Source organism: Anopheles coustani, chromosome X (genome assembly GCF_943734705.1).
Source record: "Anopheles coustani chromosome X, idAnoCousDA_361_x.2, whole genome shotgun sequence".
NCBI lineage: Eukaryota > Metazoa > Arthropoda > Insecta > Diptera > Culicidae > Anopheles > Anopheles coustani.
In genome coordinates, this window is record NC_071290.1 from 13,180,514 (window position 1) to 13,200,181 (window position 19,668).

Consider the following 19,668-nt stretch of genomic DNA (forward strand, 5'->3'; position numbering starts at 1 on the left):
CCTTAAAACACAACAATTGGCCACCTCGCTGGTCCGACTGCGTTGATAGACGCGGTAATGAGAGGTGGTGGAGAGAGGGGGGGGGGGGGGGGGAGGGTGGTAAACATGGGTGACTCGGAAGAATGGATGGACCAGGGAAATGGAGCACGGCCAAGAGGGGTAAAAACCGATGTTTCGTACTCTGCTTGTCGCTTGTCGAGACAAAGTGAAGTCGGCCATCATTTCGTTTGTTGACGCGTGTTAGTTACCGGGCGCCGATTACCCCCGATCTTATACCCTCGATCGGGGGTATATCCCGATGGCGGGAATCGCAATGTGGCTGTATCATAATATTCTGTCAATAACAGATAAAACCATCATGCTATCTCGCACTACTTTCCCGGCTCTGTCCTTCACTGTTCTCTGTGAGAAATTTCTGTGTTCTCTGTGTTCGCGATACTGACGTACCGAACGCGTGATTTTTCTGCCATGTGTTTTTGCTGCTGTATTGTGCGTGCCGTCTAAGAGGTCTTGGTCTTTCGAATGCTGTGTTGAAGGAGTTAGCTAAAAACGATGGAGTATTTTGAAACATTTTGGTCCGGTTCAATTATACGGCCGTATGTGATGTGTAAGTCTATTTTCTTCTTTCTTGCTCCTCTCTCCGGCCATTCTGGTCGTGTTTTGAATTCCGATGGAACGCATCAAACGTGTATAATTTTTCGTGTCCATTCTTCCGTGTGTTCGCGTCCTTTAAACAAACATAATCACGACAACCGCCGTCGTCGAGGCTCGTTCGCTTAGGGAGGAAGGGAAGCGATATAAATAACTATTGAAACCCACCTCAGCTTCCGTGTGAGTGTAGGAAGCTGTGTAAGGTTTGACCAGGGTGTGTAAGTAATGACGAAATCGTAAAGGGTAATGGCGAAAGCCCGTACGGTCACCGCAGTGTAAAGTCTAGCCACCAACCAAGCCCCAGCCAGACCGAACCACCGATCAACCCCCTCGCAACTCGCTCGGTACGCATTATAAATGGAAAACCAACCCAAACCCAGGGGCTAGTAGTTTTGCCTCAGAGACTCAATTTTCCTGTACTTCATCCTAAATAACTTTTTATCTAGACGTCGGATCGATTGGAAACTTTCAGTGAAGATACTTGAGGGTGTTTCCCAAAATATTGTTTAAATTTTATAATTTTAAAAATTCATTAAGTATGTTAATTTGATGAATATAACTTTCACTGAAAATTTCATATCGGTCCGACGTCTAGATAAAAAGTTATTTAGCCCCGGGCTTGGGTTGGGTTTTGGGACGCTTCGTTTTCCGGTACACATTCCGCGTTTACATTAAGCCTTTGCTCCCGAGGTTTACACCTTTGGTCGTTAAGGGGACGGTAAACGACGCGTAATCGCTAATGTTATTGCGTAATTCAGCTGCTCAATCTGTCAGAAAGAATTTTCTCATCCATGCGTAATCTGTTTGACAGATTGTATCAGCTATGATGTTGCATGCTGGGGAAGTGTTATTCATTAATTGATTCGTTTTACGGTTGATCATGAATGTAAAAGACAATACGCCACACGCTGGCGGTGTGGGATTTGTTTTACGTACGATCGTTCACCGTGCTCCCTAGCGCTACTCAATCCCCAGACGTGCGGTCAATTACCGTGCCGGCTATTGATCATTTACTCGGGGGACCCGAGCTTAAGCAAGCCCCGTGATGAAATCCCCAGATCGCAACCTTGCCAGAATATGTTTTCATGAATCTGCTTTCTCATCTAATAATGTCCGTTTGACTTAAAATGCTCTCAATTTGAGTTTACATTTGAGCTGTTAAAACATTTTCACCCTGTTTTCGCTACCATTTTCGTAGTCCATCCACAGATTGCGAAAAAATAATTTCAGCACTCATAGTCGGGAAAAAGTGAGTGCCGAAAATGTGTTTCGCCTCTCGTGGCCGTGGGGCTATAGGTTTTGATATAATATACTCAAAACAAATATTTAAAAAAATTACTTAAGTTTTACGAAAAAAATCTCCAGATTTTTTTGTTGATACCGCCCATCAATCGGCACACAGTACCTTCAGTCACTGTTTTGCAGCAACGAGCCGCACATCAGCACCAGTTGCACCACCAAAGAGCGCCCCGGCAAGTGCACCGACCGCCCCGGCGAGCGCACCGATCGTACCGGTGTGCACACCGACTGTCCCGGTGCGCACACCGACCGCCACGGAGATCGCACCGGCCGTCCTGGCACCCTCTTCTCCATGCGTCGTTAATACGACCCCGGGCGCTAAACCTAAACCCGCCGTCTCCGGTCTGCTGCGAGCAAGTTCTTTAAACTTTAAAGAAAAACCCCGACACAAGACCCGAAGCCGACAGAACGAGACTCGCTCTAAGTTGGTTGAGATGGATGAATCGCTGAAATCGTTGGGACGGATTAGCTTTGTGTGACAGCAGGGAGGCCATCAGAGGAAACGATGTTGAGTTCTCCCATATCACCCGTGGTTCCGGTTCGCGAATCGATCACTGTTACGTCTCCAAAACTATGATGGACCAACTGCGTACCACGCATATGTATTTGGTGTCGTTCTCAGACCACTAGGCACTCACTGTACGCCTCTGCCGTGGCACTGATGCTGCGCGGGGTGTGCGATGTCAGTCTGGCGCTGCTATTGGGCCAATGTAACAGCCGGTTGAACGACATTGAACGTTCACCGCTTCTTCGCTGGCGTATTAAGGGCTTTCTTTGAACCACTCAACCGGCTTCTGCGGTCGCGACTCCAAATCTTGACCACCATCGAGATCGCCTTTCTCGCGGCTTCTCAACCGGGCAGAGAGAGCGAATGTCGATAGAAAATAGGGACACCCCGGAATATATTCGGGACCAGACCGAAAATATGTGAAACTGTCTGTCTCACTAACAGCTATGCTGTTCCGGGCGTGGCGTGGTTCAGACGTTCAGACGTAGTATGGAATTAGCGATCGAGCACACCCAAACAAACCCCCCACCGCACACAGACAAGACGGTTCGCTCGCCATCTACCTCGACGTTCATCTCTCGGGTTCATGAACGTCTGCACCACGCCACGCCCAGAACAGCATAGCTGTTAGTGAGACAGACAATTTCACCTACGGATCGCACGCCGTACCACCGTTGATACTCGCGTTTCCACCGTCATAGCGCGCCATTGCACAGAAGTCGGGCGAACAATTAACCCTTTCAGGACTTGAATCTATTCAAGTCTAAAATTGGCAATACAACACAATATTTTGGCTATTTGGCGTGTAAAATAAGAGAATATCACCAGAAAACCCTAGCAGTATGTGTAGGTTTTTTTTTATAATTTCATGGGAAATATTTTACCATATAAACCATAAAAGTAAATAAATGACCAGTATAGTTATGATATCGGAATTTCTTTTATTTGCTTTCCACTACAAATCACATGATAAAAATAAAAAAAAAACACAGATCTTAGCCGTTTCTATGAAAATAATAATAAATTCATCAACTTGCCAAATACTAAGTTTTTGTTGTTGGTTGAACGCACGAATGGTTTGGTTTTTGGGCAATTAATTTTAATAGTGCTTTTTTGTTGATTCGTTCAGAAAGTCATTTGAGGCCTTTGACATAATGTTTTCTTTGATGTGTCGTTTCAAAAGTATCGTTTTGATAATAGTTTTACAAACAGTAACGAGTTTTGTAGATGGGAAAAATATTTCCCTTGGTCGTGAAAGGGTTGCTCATGCGTATCGAATCGTGCTCGCCTTTGGTCGCAATCGCGATCACCCTCGAGAGTGAGTCGAAAAACTATGTGGAAATAGCCAATCGGCAGTCAATCCCGCTGGCGGAGCCCGGACCTTATTGATGTGGTTATTGATGCCGGTCTCGTCTGAAATAATTTTAAAATGACACATTTACGCACACATACCTTTCGAGCATCGTCGCAGCATATCACCATCTAATCGCATCGCGGAATGCGCAGCGCCATAATGATCGGCAGTTCCCGTCGTCCAGCGGGATTTCAATCCTACCATTTGTTTAGCTCCAGGCGATCGTTTAAAAGCAAGAGCAATGGGGAGCTTATGCCATTCTACCGCAGGCCTTCGTTGGTGCAGGAGCTCATCCCTGTAAAATATTCTTCCGACTTGAGAAGTGCACGTTGACGAGTTGCTGACAAGAAACAAGATACTAGGTACTGTATCCAGAGTTACCGCACGTGTGAAAGGTCTTGACCAGTGAGTGTGTCTTTTCGTGCCGGTGAACTAGCCACGGTGTTAAATCAGTTTCGTTTTCTTGCGGTTCAGGAAAAAGCTACAAACGAAGCGCCTTAACATGGGGAGCATCTGGAGCGTGCCAGACTGGGGTCGGCAACCAGCCACCAGCAGCAGCAGGAGCACCATGACCGATGGTCCATCGGTCCACCCTCCGGTCGCCAGTCCGGACGTCCCAACGCCGGTCATGCCACCACCGACATCCCTGGCGGGAGAACCAGCGATTCCACCCCCCTCACCTCAACCGCCGGCGCTGATTGTGATTGTAAGAATCGATATCGCGCTCCGACTGTTGCTGCGCTTTTTTTCGCGCAGAATGTGACGCCCAGCCGGTGTAAGCAGGTGAAGGTGTCGACGACAACGAGGACGACGAGGACGGCAGCGGCAACCGGAAAAACTTATGGTGAAGGTCATCCTGAGGCTCATCCTTGTGATATGGAACAATATGAAATATTGTTTCTCATATTGTGAAATAAAGTTCGATGAACCGTTAAACCGTGAAGCAAGGTAGTGGTTGACCATCCGGTCTTTTTCCTCAATGTGCGTAAGAATTGCGAAGGGAGGATTGGGGCCCCCCATTTTTGGGGAGATTGTGAGGGGGATTTAGGGAATCATGCTCGGTGGTGCCGGTGAACTAGCCGCAGTGTAAACCCTACTGTCTCGCGGTTCAGGGAAAGAAGACTCCCCCTCTTCTCCTCCCCCTAAATGCAGTTCCATGTGTTTACAAGCTTTGAAGTTTCCACGGCTTCAGTTCGTCCGCCCGTTCATATGACGTCAGACAGGCAGACGATGTCAGACAGGCAGACTCCGCCACCAGCACAGCACAATGCGAGAGTGTAACAGTACAATGCCAAAAGCGGAGGCACCACGTGCTTGCTCACAACTGATATATATATATATATACAGTGACCGGCACGGAAAAGTGCCCGCTTTGAATTTTTTTGATTTTCGTTCAATATTTTTTTCTTTATGCAACTAAATACACTGCAAATATTTTTTGTATCTCGTTTGATATGTTCTTTATGAGGTTCACCTATGAGCTAGCGACAATAAACATATGTTAATTTTGAGAAAAAAATTATTAAAAACTTGTACCCAAAAAGACAGCGTTTGCGCTGCCGAATTACGACTGCCGGCATAACCGTTTTCCTCTGCCTCTGGTTTACCCTTCTTCACGGTGTCGAAAAACATATCGCCGACGCCAGCGGCTGGGAGACGGCTCAGACGTCTACGAATGCCATGGAAAAAGCGCGGCGAAAGGTACCCTAACACACACACCCAGACAACCCCCCCCCCCCCCTCCCCAACCCCACGAGTCGACGGTTCGCGCAGCCTCCACCACGATCGCCTTCGGTAACGAAAAGGCCATTTGCCATTTGATTTGCCGCCCGAGAGGTACACCTCGGGAGCAAAGGGTTCGCTTTGCGATACGATCGAATGGTGCTGACAACATGCTGATAATGCGCGCCAATCGGGGGGGGGGGGGGGGGGGGGGGGGGGTTGTGCTCCCGTGTTGACATGCTGCTCTGGGAAACAATCTGCAGGTTGGGAAAACATCTGCAGGTTGGGTGAAATTTTTTGGAACCTGAAATTAACAAACTTAATGAATTTTTAAAATTAAAACAGTTAAACAATATTTTGGCAAACACCCTCAAGTATCTTCACTGAAAATTTCAAATCAATCCGATATCTAGATAAAAAGTTATTTAGTCCCGGGCTTGGGTTGGGTTTTGGGTCCCTTCGTTTTCCGGTACACATTCCGCGTTTACATTTAGCCTTTGCTCCCGAGGTGTACACCTATGGTCGTTAGCAGCCAAGGAGTACTAATAGTAATAATAGTAATAGAAAAGTAATTTCCCGCTCATTCAAATAAGGTGGTTAACTTTCCAGTGAATAACATGGATCATGTAGCTACTAGTTCAAGTTAAGTTTTTTACTCTGCGAAGCAAATGTATTTTATGTTAGATTTCTACTTGTCTGATCTGCGAGCAAACATTTTCCGCATCACGATAAATTCTACAAATATTTTGAGAATCATATTTGGCTAACACCGTGCATTGAAAACGTTGTACACGGCTGTATTATCAGTTGGAAATCAAATAATTGATTTGAAAAATCGATCGCTGCCGTTGGCAATGTTTTGCATCTAGAATGCGAACTGCCGGTGCGAACATTGAAGGACCGGGAGTGGAGCCTGAAGCTGCGGTGTTGGGACGCGGTGGGGAATCGGCAAACCCTTAAAACACAACAATTGGCCACCTCGCTGGTCCGACTGCGTTGATAGACGCGGTAATGAGAGGTGGTGGAGAGAGGGGGGGGGGGGGGGGGGAGGGTGGTAAACATGGGTGACTCGGAAGAATGGATGGACCAGGGAAATGGAGCACGGCCAAGAGGGGTAAAAACCGATGTTTCGTACTCTGCTTGTCGCTTGTCGAGACAAAGTGAAGTCGGCCATCATTTCGTTTGTTGACGCGTGTTAGTTACCGGGCGCCGATTACCCCCGATCTTATACCCTCGATCGGGGGTATATCCCGATGGCGGGAATCGCAATGTGGCTGTATCATAATATTCTGTCAATAACAGATAAAACCATCATGCTATCTCGCACTACTTTCCCGGCTCTGTCCTTCACTGCGTGAAATGACGAAATCGTCATTACTTACACCAACCAAGCCCCAGCCAGACCGAACCACCGATCAACCCCCTCGCAACTCGCTCCGTAAAGCGTTCCCCGCTGTAGCGCGTGTAGCCGTGCTTTCTTCCTGATCGTTGAGTTTCCTTCAGAAAATCATCATCCCATGCTCCAAAGAAATACTGCACTAGACTAGCATAGACTCGCCGTCGGAAGGAAGGTCGTTTTGAAGTGTGCGCAGAGGCGAACAGCGCGTCAAAAGTTGCGCGTGCTTGATGATCACTCTGATGGCACTAGAACATGCGGTTTTTGGACATCAAATGAGCTCAAAGCGCGCGATGCCATGGGTTGGTTTCATCAAAACGCTATCCAAGTTACCGTTTAGAACCGGGAAAGGCGTAGTTTCGACACGAGGGATGGCACGAACATCAAATAGGTCGAAACCAACCGACCAACCGATTCGGGTTGAAGGGCATTTGAGGCATTTCGAACGGGATTTTCGAAAAACAAGGTGATGGATCCATAAAATCGATCTTGGCTGATCCCACCACACTTCCACACTCTTCCTTGTTCTGACGGACTCTGCACGTGCTGCTGTAGCCAACCGCGCACTTGAACCATCAGATAATGTTGGTGCGGCGACGCTAAAACAGGTACAGTACATGCGCCGCCAAATTGCGTAATGCGCGGATCGTCAAAGCCTCAAGCCGTTGCACCGAAATCGCCTTCAAATGTTTGAACTTTTTGAACGTTACAACTGACACTTTCTCATGTTCAATTATTGCAAATGTTTTTCTTAATCAATTTGGAACTCTGTTATAAGTTTGTTATGCTGGTAAGGTTATAAAATTAATATTTTGAGATTCAATTAGCAGCCCATCGAACAGCATTACCAATACCATCGAACATACAGTGACCGGCAGGAAAAAGTGCCCACTTCGAATTTTTTTAATTTTCGCTCAATATTTTTTTCTCAATCCAACTAAATATACTGCAAGTATTTTTCGTATATTGATTAACATATTTCATATAAGATCCACTAATGAGTAAGCGAAAACAAACATATTTTGATTTTGAGAAAAAAATAATAAAAAAAATTATCTAAAAAAACAGTGACAAGAAAAAGTGCCCACTTTTAAAATTAGAGCTTTGCATAAACTTTTCCATTGAGGGCTAACCAATTTATTGCGTTTTAATATTTTTTAGGTTTGTTAGCACCATTTCTGATATTTATACATGTATGATCACGTGTTTAATTCATATTTGGTTGTAGATATACAATTTGTTAATATCAGGTTTTGGTATCTCATTAATTTGAGTGTTACAAGAAATTACCTTGCGTAAAATATGTTTTATGACACTCATTTACATTGAAGTAATTGGTATAATCCCAAATGAAGCCCCCCCGTCGCCGCATCGTCGTCATTTTTTCCACATGTTCGCCTGAAAGTATGCAATAGGTGGCACATCAATTCAGTTTGAATATTTGAACAGTTGAATTTCCGTTAGAAGCTGTAATGACTTGAACTAATCGGTTAAACTGAGCAAGATGGAGATCATAAACCAATGAGTTGGACTGAAGAAATGAGTTTGAAACGGCGGCGCGCCCATGGGCCCCTCTCATACCGCACCCGTAGGTTGATGGCGTAGCCGAATTTTGATACACTCATGTAAGTAATGCATGAGGGAGTTTATGTTGTACATCCTTTCCAGTATAATCATCATCTTTAATTTAATGAGAATTCAATTCAAACGGTTCACACAACGGCATTTGTTTCACCAATTGCATACCTTTAAGGTGCATCCGCTCACAAATGGTGTAGCCACAATAGCGATTTCGGCTGGGGGGGCTTCATTTGGGATTTTACCAAGTAATTCATTCAAAGCACGAAATCCACAAGGCAGCGGTAGGAAAAATCGTAGGCGGATCGCCCTGGTAGGAGAGACATGTGCAAAACAGATGCACGCATGGACACTAAGATCATTCGTGAGATCAAAAAAATCCAAAAGTAACTGTCAGAGAGGTCATGGAAACACTTCACTCATCAGTTTTCGAAAGAACTATCCGTCGTCGGCTTGTTGCATACGGGTTACAGAGCAGACTTGCTAGGAGGCTTCTTTATAAGAGCATGACCAATAAGGCCAAGCGTCTTAAGCTCGCTTAGGAACATGCTGCTATGCCTCTAGAGTACTGGAAAACGGTTCTGTGGTCCAACCAATCAAAATTTGAACTTTTTAATCGAAGATGGCATGAACGTATACAGCGCAGATCGAAGAGGCAATATGGTGGTCTGGTGTTGTTTTTCGTCCTGTGGAGTGGGGAGCCTTGGGAACATTAACGGTGTTAAAACTGCAGATTACAGAAACATAAACATCCTGCAACAAAATCTGTAGATTTCACTGATCCTGACGGGCCTTGAAGAGAAGTTCGTTCTCCCGGCGGGGGGAAGTTCCACGCAGCCCGGCGGGGCCAAGTTCGACATACCGCCAAGAAGACGAAGTCTTTCTTCCCGTCTTGTCGGACAAAACTGTTGAAATGGCCTCCTCAGACCCCGGAGATTAAGAATTTGTGGGCAGTTCTCGATGCCAGGGTGGACAAAACTGATAAAAACGACAATTTTAAAGCTCTAATGCGCGCTTGAGAAGAATAAAATCCCCAAAAACTAAAAAACCTAGTAGAAAGCATGCCAAAGCGCCTTCAGCAGGTTCTAAAAGCTAGAAGAGAACACATAAAATATCAAAATGCATTTATTATTTCTTATTTTATGTATAATAATGAATAACTGAAGTGGGGACTTTTTCTTGTTACGGTTTTTTTAGATACTTTTTTTTATTAGTTTTTTCTCAAAATCAAAATATGTTTGTTTTCGCTTACTCATTAGTGGATCTTATATGAAATATGTTAATCAATATACGAAAAATACTTGCAGTATATTTAGTTGGATTGAGAAAAAAATATTGAGCGAAAATCAACAAAATTCGAAGAGTTCACTTTTTCCTGCCGGTCACTGTAATTGTGGGAAATTAGGTATTAAGCTCAGTAGGTTGCCTACATTGTGGCGGATATCATTGGAATAGAGAAAAGGAGTAATGAAAAGAATTAATGAAAAGCGAATTGGGAACTAAGTCAAATGAATTATAAACTAACGCAAAGAACAGACATTTGACAGAACAATAAACAGTAATTTTATTTGACAGAATAATAAACAGTAGCAAACTGTACCTCAAGGTGTAAGGTTACCTTACTCACGAAGTCCTCCCGAAAATTCTTACAATAATTAAACCCTTTTGACATTATTTGAAGCTCCACTTTAAATTTATATTAAAAACTCAAGTTTTATGTGTATATTCAATGCACATAAGTTTTAGATTTTTTGCTTTGTCAGCACATAGTAATGGTCCCCATTATCCGCGTAAGTCTGATATCGACTGTACATTTTAAATAGTATTCTTGATAGTCAAGGATGTGAGCGAGCGCAGGTGCGGAACAAAACGGTAATGAAGTTGATGGACTCGCGATGCATGAAGGGTTTAATGAACCGAAGACGGCGACATACGACGATAAAAACACATTGCCTTGGAATAATTCAAAATGTATTTTAAGGGATTAAATGTTTTACAGTGCAACATATAGTTTGTGATATTTACAACTTCCACCAACGCATAAGCAATTTAAAAGATCAAAAAAGTGGGTTTTGAAGAGTTTTGTACAGCTTTATTTACATCATCTTTTGACGGTTAGAGAACACGAACGGAGCGCTTACTGAATGTGGTTCTGTTTCATAATCGGTTTTCCATTAAACTGTTGGTCACACGCCGGTATCCCAATATGCTTGCTTGTGTTTGATCTGAAGGCGCACACAGTCTTATCTACTAACGGTTGTAGCATTTGTTATTAATTTTACAGCTGTAAATATATATGTTTCGCACCACGCCTTATTGTACCGTACACACATTGTTTGTTTCTGATTTGTCGAGCTCACTCTATTTCGACCTTTTTTAATCTTTCTGATTTTCGGTGAAATATTTATCCGGGGTAAGATAGCTACTGTTACAATTACGTTAAGTGAATTATCTCATTGTTCCATCGTACGAGAAAAAAGGTTCATAATTGGTTTGGCACGAAACGCCATTTTTTGCAGGGTTTAGAGGTTAGGTTCAAGCAATGTGTAGTAAAGTGTATAGAGTATATATTTTTACCGTTAATGTAGAAGTGGGTTCATTTAATAATGCCATCAATGAAGCATTGGTATAGCCTAAATCTATCTGTATATATGTTTTGTCCTTAGCAAATTGCAATTGTAACATGGTCTACTCTCAAAAGTCTTCTTCAAAATGCTAGAACGACTTCAAAGATATCTCTTTTTGCACGCGCGTATTGGTATCATAATGTGTGTAGTTTAAGAACTCTGTTCCTTAACTTTGTTCGCTTCTTCTTCTCTGCTTTCTGGTTAGTTATATACGAGAAAAAAAAAACAAATTTACTTAGTGCTACCTTATGCTAGCTTATCACTAACGCTTCCTTCCGCTTGCTTCGGCACAACGGGATTTCGCTTTGCTTCCAATATCACACCACAAAACCCACGTCACTGCTACTCAACCAACCAGACCGCATATAAACATTTCCAAACGGAGAGGCCACGAGGTGGTGCAAAGCTGCGTCTTATACCATTCATTTTGTACTTGTCTGCTCTGTTTTATGATGTTTGTATCACATCCTAGTTGCTAGATACTTACAGTTTAGAACAAAAGTAAACCTCGAGCCGGGTTTCGACGGTGTATTGAATGTAGAATGTTCGCTTGGAATTGATCATACACTGAAACCTTTCCACTAGAACTAGTGTCCGTACCGTCTTTGAGTTTCTTTGGGATTGGACCTAAATTTAACAAGATAATTGTTTGCCAAAAGGGGCTTAAGGTGGAGTAAATAGACAATGGGAAACCGAGGGAAATTGCAAATAAATCAAAGGCGATTTAAAAAAAGGAAAGAGATGGAAGCAAAGGGTAAAAATATGCTATATATGGTTTAAATTTAAAAATAAGTAATAGAAATTATGTTAAATTATTTACCAACAACAAAAACTTAACGCACCTCGTTTACTTCATGCTCGTATTTACAGGTTGACCACCAGCATCACGCAAGGAGGGAAGAACAAAACCGAAACCCACCCAATGGGACACATAAAGTGCAACATGACAGAAAATTCCCATGGGCGAATTTGGAAACGAAAAAAAAAAGAAGAAAACGCCGAATGTGAAGTGGATTAAAGAAGAAACCAATCAAAAAGATGGAAACACGCGGATGGCTGGGCGCAGGTCGAGTGAACACAAAGCGAAACGGAGGAACTCCTTAAGAGATATCACAGCCTGTGCTTTGAGGAGCGAAACCGAACCGGCACTGGTGCTGGTAGCGTTCGACAACAGGGGGTTTGTTTTACTAAAAGTAATTACGATCAACAACGTTAAACTCTATCTTCTTCCTTCCTGCTCTTTCCAGCCCAAACATCGTGTCGCATTTCGCATTCCGATGAGGCACATAGAACGTAAACAATTACCCTACCTTGTTTATATTGGAAAAAAAACTAAAACTTACACACCAACACCATCAAGCCAACCGTTTGGACGGTCGATGCATTGGAAGCTGCGACGTTTTCTAGTGTGAAACCAACTGTTCAAAACCGAAAGTTGTATTTTCTAAATGAACCCACAACACCAACAAACAGTAACTAAATGCTAAACTAAAGAGAGTGGTTAGTTTATGTATATGGTACACCTTCGTGTGTAGATGGATAGAAAAAAAATGAAACGCCACCAAAACGTTGGAAAAAACACGTTATCTAATTGATGTCTTCATTACTCTCTCTATCTTATCGATATTTTCCGCTTCCGTTGGGATAAATGGATGCTCTGCAGTTGCACCACAACCGCACGCGACGAATCGACATCGAGAGTAGTCAATGGAGACACGATGGCACGATCTACAGGCGGTTCTTCAGGATGACCTTCACCATCAGGCATAACGGGCAGCCGAAGGTGTTCAGGTTGCCGCTGCCGTCCTCGTCGTCGTCGTCGTCGTCGTCCTCGTCCTCGACACCTTCATCTGCTTGCTCCATCTGGGCATCATACTCTGCGCGAAAGGAATCGGACGAGAGCAGCAAGAAGGAAACGTGCATCAGAGGTGGTCACAATACTGGCGGTTCGAACACTAAGCACACACACACACCGCCCACACACACACGCAGAGATTACACCTATGCTTACCTTCGACCATCATCTCGGCAACCATGCGTAGATGAAGGAACGTGTCCCCAATGTTGAGCGGTTCGTGTGCCGGTTCAGGGGCCGGCGCCGGCGGTTGTACACCGAACGCGAACGCTGGAGCACCTTGTTGCTGGGCCGGTGCTGGTGTGGCCGGCGTTGACGGTGGGACGCCCGGAGGCACGACCTGCCCGGGGAGAGGTTGAATTGGTGGACCGTCGGTCAAGCTGCTGCTGCTGCTGCTACTATTGCTGCTGCTGGTTGGTTGCTGATCCGAGTCTGGCACGCTCGCGCCGTCAAAGGCGATCGCCATGGTTGCGCGCGTTGGTTGAAGCCTTTCTCTTAACCGCAAGGCACCGGAAGTTACGCAACACCGTGGCCAGTTCACCGGCACGAAGGCACACCCACGCACACACACACAAGGCACTGGGCAAGACCTCACCGCACAGGGATTTCGCTTCCGTTGCGGAATGTTCTCTCGCGTTTGAAGAGCAGCGATATTCTACGACTTCGTAAACAACTGAAACCGTGCGAAACCTGGCGCACAAAAACCCGCACGTCGGCACGATGGCCTCGGTAAGTTCGTTGCCGGTTTTCCTCCGTCACCTCTGTGGTCGAGTCTTTCGGTACTCACTCACGTTTCTTTGTGTTTCTTTTCACAGCTTCCAAAAGCACACCACGGTAACACCACGTGAACAAGGGAACAAGGCGTTCAAAATGACGTACAATCACACCCCAAAAGGAAATAACTCTTCCACGTCCGCTGGCTTCGAGATTCAACGAGCGAATGCTGCCGGAACACATCCCGCAGGGTATATTTATAGACGCCCGCTGCCGCAACACAGCAGCGTTGCATGGAAAATTCCCGCGCGGAAAAACGTCGCACATGTTGCTGACTTTGTGCTGTACGCATCCTCCGGGGGAACGGGCGGTTCGGTGTGCGTGCGTGTGTGCGAGGGGAACGCGACAACCGGATGTTGCATGCTACGCAGCATCGAATAGGGGTTGCCGGCCCTCGACCCAGCCGAGAACCACGTGCGCACAAAATGACCTTCCTGTGACTTTGACAAAAAACACGGATACACGAAGATTCCGATCGAGACTCAGATAAGCGTTCATACGGTTTCTTCTATGTTGAAGAATTCGCTATTGGCGCAAAACGAAAAGAAAACACAGCGTTAGAATAATGCTTCCATCCGCACCTTTGCATATTTTAATGTTGTTCAGTAATGAGTCACATGATTTTATTTTCCAAAAAGAAAGGCGACTTTGTTTAGGAGACGTAATGAAAGGGTTGCAGTTGCTAAGGGAGGAATAAATAGGATACATATTTTCAGACACGATTACAGTGCGTCAAGTTTTGCACTACAGTGGAAGGTTTTACGTTTCAACTTCAGTTTCAGGCAGTTTACGAATGAAGGAATTATTTATCTTTACAAAACATAAGCTAATTTCATTCCCGGAGCACCATTTCATGCAATGCGTAGAACATGGGATGAAAACAACCAACTTCTTCTTCTTATGTGGCGCTACAACCGCTGAGCGGTCTTGGCCTGACGAAAAAACAACCAACTAGCTTCCTTCAATACGCGCGCTGTGGAATGCGATGGTGTGTTGGTATGTTCGGCGTTCGTTTGTCGAAGCGATGACGAACCGGCCGGTTAGCAACGACGGCTCGAAATGACCGTCATAGACCTCGTGGTACAAATTGTAGCGTTAGAAATGGTTCGCTCTTCATTGATGTAAGAATATTTGCAACTGCACATTAAGCGTCACTTTCTACTGTTTTGTTTTATTTTTTTTTTAAGAAACATGTATGGCAAGAACTTTCGACAGAGAAGGTGGTTCATTTTAAGTTGTAGACTACATTGCATATACTGTCTAGGAATCAGTCGACTAGATTGATAAAGCCAAAAGGCTAAGGCGAACTGCCCGGTTAGCAACGACGGGGTGAAAAGACCGCGATAGACTTTGTGGCACAACTTGGAAACGTTTTGGGTTCGAAACCAAACATGCTCAAGATTGTTCTCGAAACCACCGCTAGAACATCAACACATACACACAAACACACGATGGGAGGACAGTTGCAATAAGACATGAAAAAAAAACACCTACCCTTCGTGTCATCGAAAGGAAGCGATGCAGTAGAATAGAAACCGAAGCAGGGACCAAAGACTGACAGAAAAAGTAAATGTAACGCGTGGCCGCTTGCTTGTCGGAGGAACGTTTCTACACCGTGTCTGGCGTTCGTTTCAGTAGAGTTTTTTTTTTGTAATTTCTGATTCACTCTCTTTTATTCTCGTGGTTTAAGCGACTCGGCTCGGTAAAAAGCTCCAATTATAAATTTCGCGGACAAATAGGAAGAAAGTTAGAGCATACAATTACATATTAGTTAAAGGAAGCAAAGGTTTCTATAGATACTGTATTTTACGATCACTCAATTAAAAAACAAAAACAAAATTGGCTTCTTATCTTGTAAACACCGCAATATTCATAGTTTAAAATCTTTCTACAGGGGAAAAAAATAGACGAAAAACAAACCTCCCCTCCACTACCTAATAGCATATTTTGTTTTCGAACCTTCCGCACATGTCCATGGTTTCTTTACCGCTCCAGTGCGTTCGTGCTTTCTTACGAATCAATCTCGCGCCTTAACATAAGGGTTTTGTTTTTTTTCCATTTTTTTTTCTCCGTGAAAAGCAAAAAGGTTTGGCCACAGAAAATTCCCAACTATGAACGAAGAAGTAAAAAAAAACAGTATCGAACGACAGATTTCTTTTTCCCATCGGCGAAGACGTTCGCGGTTCGATGACGTTTCAGTCGTCTCAAGCAGGAGTAGCGTGGGAACTTATTCGAATAACTCAACGCGTCCCCCGCCGCCCGATGGAAAAGGATTGAAAATTGGGGCGAGGGCATCCTCCACTGGTTCGTGTGATTTCAGCCCCCAAAATGATTGTTCGATTCTTCGTTCCGTGAGGAGTTAGGAACCGTTCTAGGGTGTGCGCTTTTTTCTTGCTTGATGTGTGGTGTGGGTTTTTTTTGCCAACATTTCCTTCGACTGCACCAGGTCCATGCAGTTGTCTATTGTGTTGTGTTTTTAATTATGAATCAAATGATTTTTATGTGAACGTTAATTTTTTTTTTTTTTCTTTCCGTAGCCTGGACACAAAACTCTAGGTGTGTTTTGAATCATTGTTTCCGCACACGAAGCCGACCGAGCCGTGGCCAACACTGTTTTCCCACCGGTAAGCAAAAATCTTGGAGAAAAAATAAGCTTCCCATTCTCCGTGTCTTGTCGCTTGCCTCATTTTATTTTGTTTTGATTTGTACCGTCCCTAATTGTGCCGTTTATGTTTATTCTTCCAGGATGGTTTTATACGACTCCGCCGATTAACGACCGTTCAAATTAAAATACCTGCTAATCAAACAGTCTCCCAAAACAGATGGGAGAACACATCGTTTACAATCGGCCGACGGTTCCGATGCGCTGCGAATATGCTGATCGGTTTGGTTGTAAACAAGCCCCCGAAGAACACACCAGGGGCGCCTTATTCTGGCGCGCTAATTACGAGACGCGCACACGCACCAACTGTACCGCGTGCCCTATCCATTACCGGACGCAATGGCGCACAAGAAGATGCCCACTTCACCAACCCCCAACCCCGCCACGCCGGGACGCCGCGGACACGAAACGACCGAGCACTGTGAATCATAAAATAAGTACTTTATTAGACTCGGGAAGTGTTTCCTTTTCGCGAATGCGGGCTGGCACGTGCAGACCCGGGCGCTGTTGAGTGCGCGTGTTTTTTTGCTGCCTCTTGTGACCAGCATGTGGGCAGAACCGGATCGTCAATGCTATTCCGCGGCTAGATGATGCATTCCGAGCGGACAAAACCAATCACTGCGAAACTAAACGAGGTGGTTGAACGGGAATTAAATGTGGCTTCCAATTGAGATGTTGTGTTAACATTTAAATAAACTGACGCTCTCGTAACCTCTTTCCTCGCGTGAACGATGCAGCAAACGACACGTAAACGAATGATATTAATATATTTATGAGTTGAATCCTGTATGGAATTTGTGTTTTTGATGCTCGTTCTTACATTTATTGATGAATAATTTGTAATTTAAACTCTCCAAATTGAATATTTTAGCAATATTGTCTTTTATTAATTGATTAATTGATATTTATAGAATTAATTATCTAGTAATTTCCTCTATATTCCTTCAGTGCTTACATGTTTAAAAAACTTGTACGAGGGTGATGTTGAGATGACATCCTGTTACAAATTATCTGAAGCCATTATGTATTTAATTTGAGTAAAATCCTTCATTCTAGTATTAGGAAAGTTCCTCCCGCAGAACTTTAGCTATACAAAAATAAAAATACGATTGAAATACGTTAGAGTTAAAAAAGACTTGCAAACATCTCAGCATATACATGAAAACTGAAAATAACAAATGTCAATACACGTCCAAATATCTTTACTGTTTCCAAAGCAATTTACTGACTCTCAATTGATTTTCGTTATGCTTTTAATTAAGTCTCTGTTAAAGTTATTTTTTTCCTTCTGTGTTCGTAATTAATGTCTGTCTTTTGCTATTATTGTCGTTTAATTGATTCAACTGGTTGCCTAAGGTGTATCAGACCATAATAAAAAACAAACAAAATCAATGGACGCTACTTTGCATCTTAAAGAACATATCTTTTAAGAGATTATACGGTCTTCCGTTTGTTATTAATCCAAACAACACAAAAAAATAGAACAGACAAATTACACTGTTGAAATCGCACCGCGTCCTTAAATGTTTGTTATTTGCTTGCTATTTCTGGTTAAATGTCAACGGTTTCATCAACGGTTTTTTGTGTGCTTTAAACATACACACTCATATTCGCAGAAATAAGAGGACGTGCCTAAACCCCCCCCTACCCCCCTACCCGCCGCACCCGGTCGAACTCACAGGACACTTGTCGGAAAGCGGGAACGCAACAATACAAGCTCAATCACGCGAGAATCATCAGTAAATTTATGCAAAGTCAGCCATGGCGTTGACTCGCCGCTTGCCCGATCATCATCAATCAACATCGTTGAGCCTTGGCGGATAGGCACACACACACACACACGCAAACACCGAGAAGCAAGGATTCAATTTATGCATTGCGATTTGGGCACCGGCTCCGAAACTTGTCCGTTGAGACAGGTTATCCTTGAGACGAGGGAAGCGAACGGCGAGAAAAAAAAGGTCCAGCCCGTTCGGAAAGGGCATGGAAAAACGGAACAATCACACATAGGAGAAAAAAAAGGCTCACATGAGCGGCAGTGGGAAACTGCAGCCACCCCGGGGAGAGAGAAGGGAGCGTTCAGGACCTGCTGGCGGACCTGTTGGCGCGTCGAAGCATTAACATGTGAAAATATGGTAATGAACCATTGTGCATGGATTTTCGGGTAACGCGGCGGAATTTCCCGCACCTCAGCCAGAGGGGAGGAAAGTAAAAAAAAAGGGAGAAAAATCGGGGAAAACAAGTATGCATCGGAAAAAGGAAACCGGATTGAACCTCGCGAACCCTCCCGGTGGTGGACACGTTGTTGAATAATAAATTGATTCTAATAACTTGCACTCGGCACAAAGTGGCCTTCTGCTTCGATTGAGATGCGGGGAAGCGGGGAAGCGAAAAGCACCGAGCCGGTTTTTGGTGCAAGGCAGGTTTTCCCGCGCCTGGCAAGTGGAAAAACCGACTGGGTGAGGAACTGCGAATGGATGGAAATGTTAAAAACTCGTTTCGCTTCCACACGGTGTTGACATCTTGCACCTCAGAGCCGTGTGTCTTCTTCTTAGCACAATTCATTGTATCAACCTGTTTTGTGCGGAAGGGATGCGGTAAATCGAGCGCCAAAACGCGGTCCAGATTTTTCTTTTTTACAAAACATTTTAGTCATTTTCTCTTTACATAAAATCGTCAGCAGTATTGTTCAACATTATTTTTTAAGCGGAAAGTGCATAATCCATTATCAATAAATTGTTTGAGTGGACTGGTTGTACCTTTAATCAATTTATACACAACCGGTAAAATTTATAAGGCGACAATTCTGTAATAAAAACATGTAATGATAACACAATAATTCAATTCTCAAAGTGGTAGAAATTGTTTGAGGTAACAATGAGAAAATTAATCTTGCTTTCTAGTTAACAAAATAGGGAGATTTTAATTCGGTTTGCGTTCAAACAAGTTGATGGCGGTTTAAATAATACTGATAGAAGAAAATTAACTTAAAAAGGTCCGTAGACCATTAGATTTTGTTATTATAAATATGCACTTTGCTGTGTTTGCAATGTCTCACAATTAACGCGTAACAGAAAAACTAAATAGAGGAATGTAGACATTCAATATGTTATTCGGAGTTCTTTACTTGTTTTAGTACAACAATGAAAAGCAATAAAGTACGAATACGGAAATAGAATCGTGGACTAAAGCCATGTAGTAAATGTAATAAAACTTAAAAATAAATCTGTTTAGGAAATATA

The 19,668-nt window shown here is 43.7% G+C and overlaps 1 long non-coding RNA gene across 1 annotated transcript; it reads left to right on the top strand.

Annotated features, from left to right (window-relative positions):
- Positions 1–425: 425 nt before the first annotated feature.
- Positions 426–13,020, top strand: LOC131269578 (uncharacterized). Its single transcript, XR_009179012.1, has 4 exons — positions 426–607; positions 12,006–12,312; positions 12,383–12,635; positions 12,799–13,020. It is a non-coding gene; the product is annotated as an uncharacterized LOC131269578 (long non-coding RNA).
- The last annotated feature ends 6,648 nt before the right edge of the window (positions 13,021–19,668 follow it).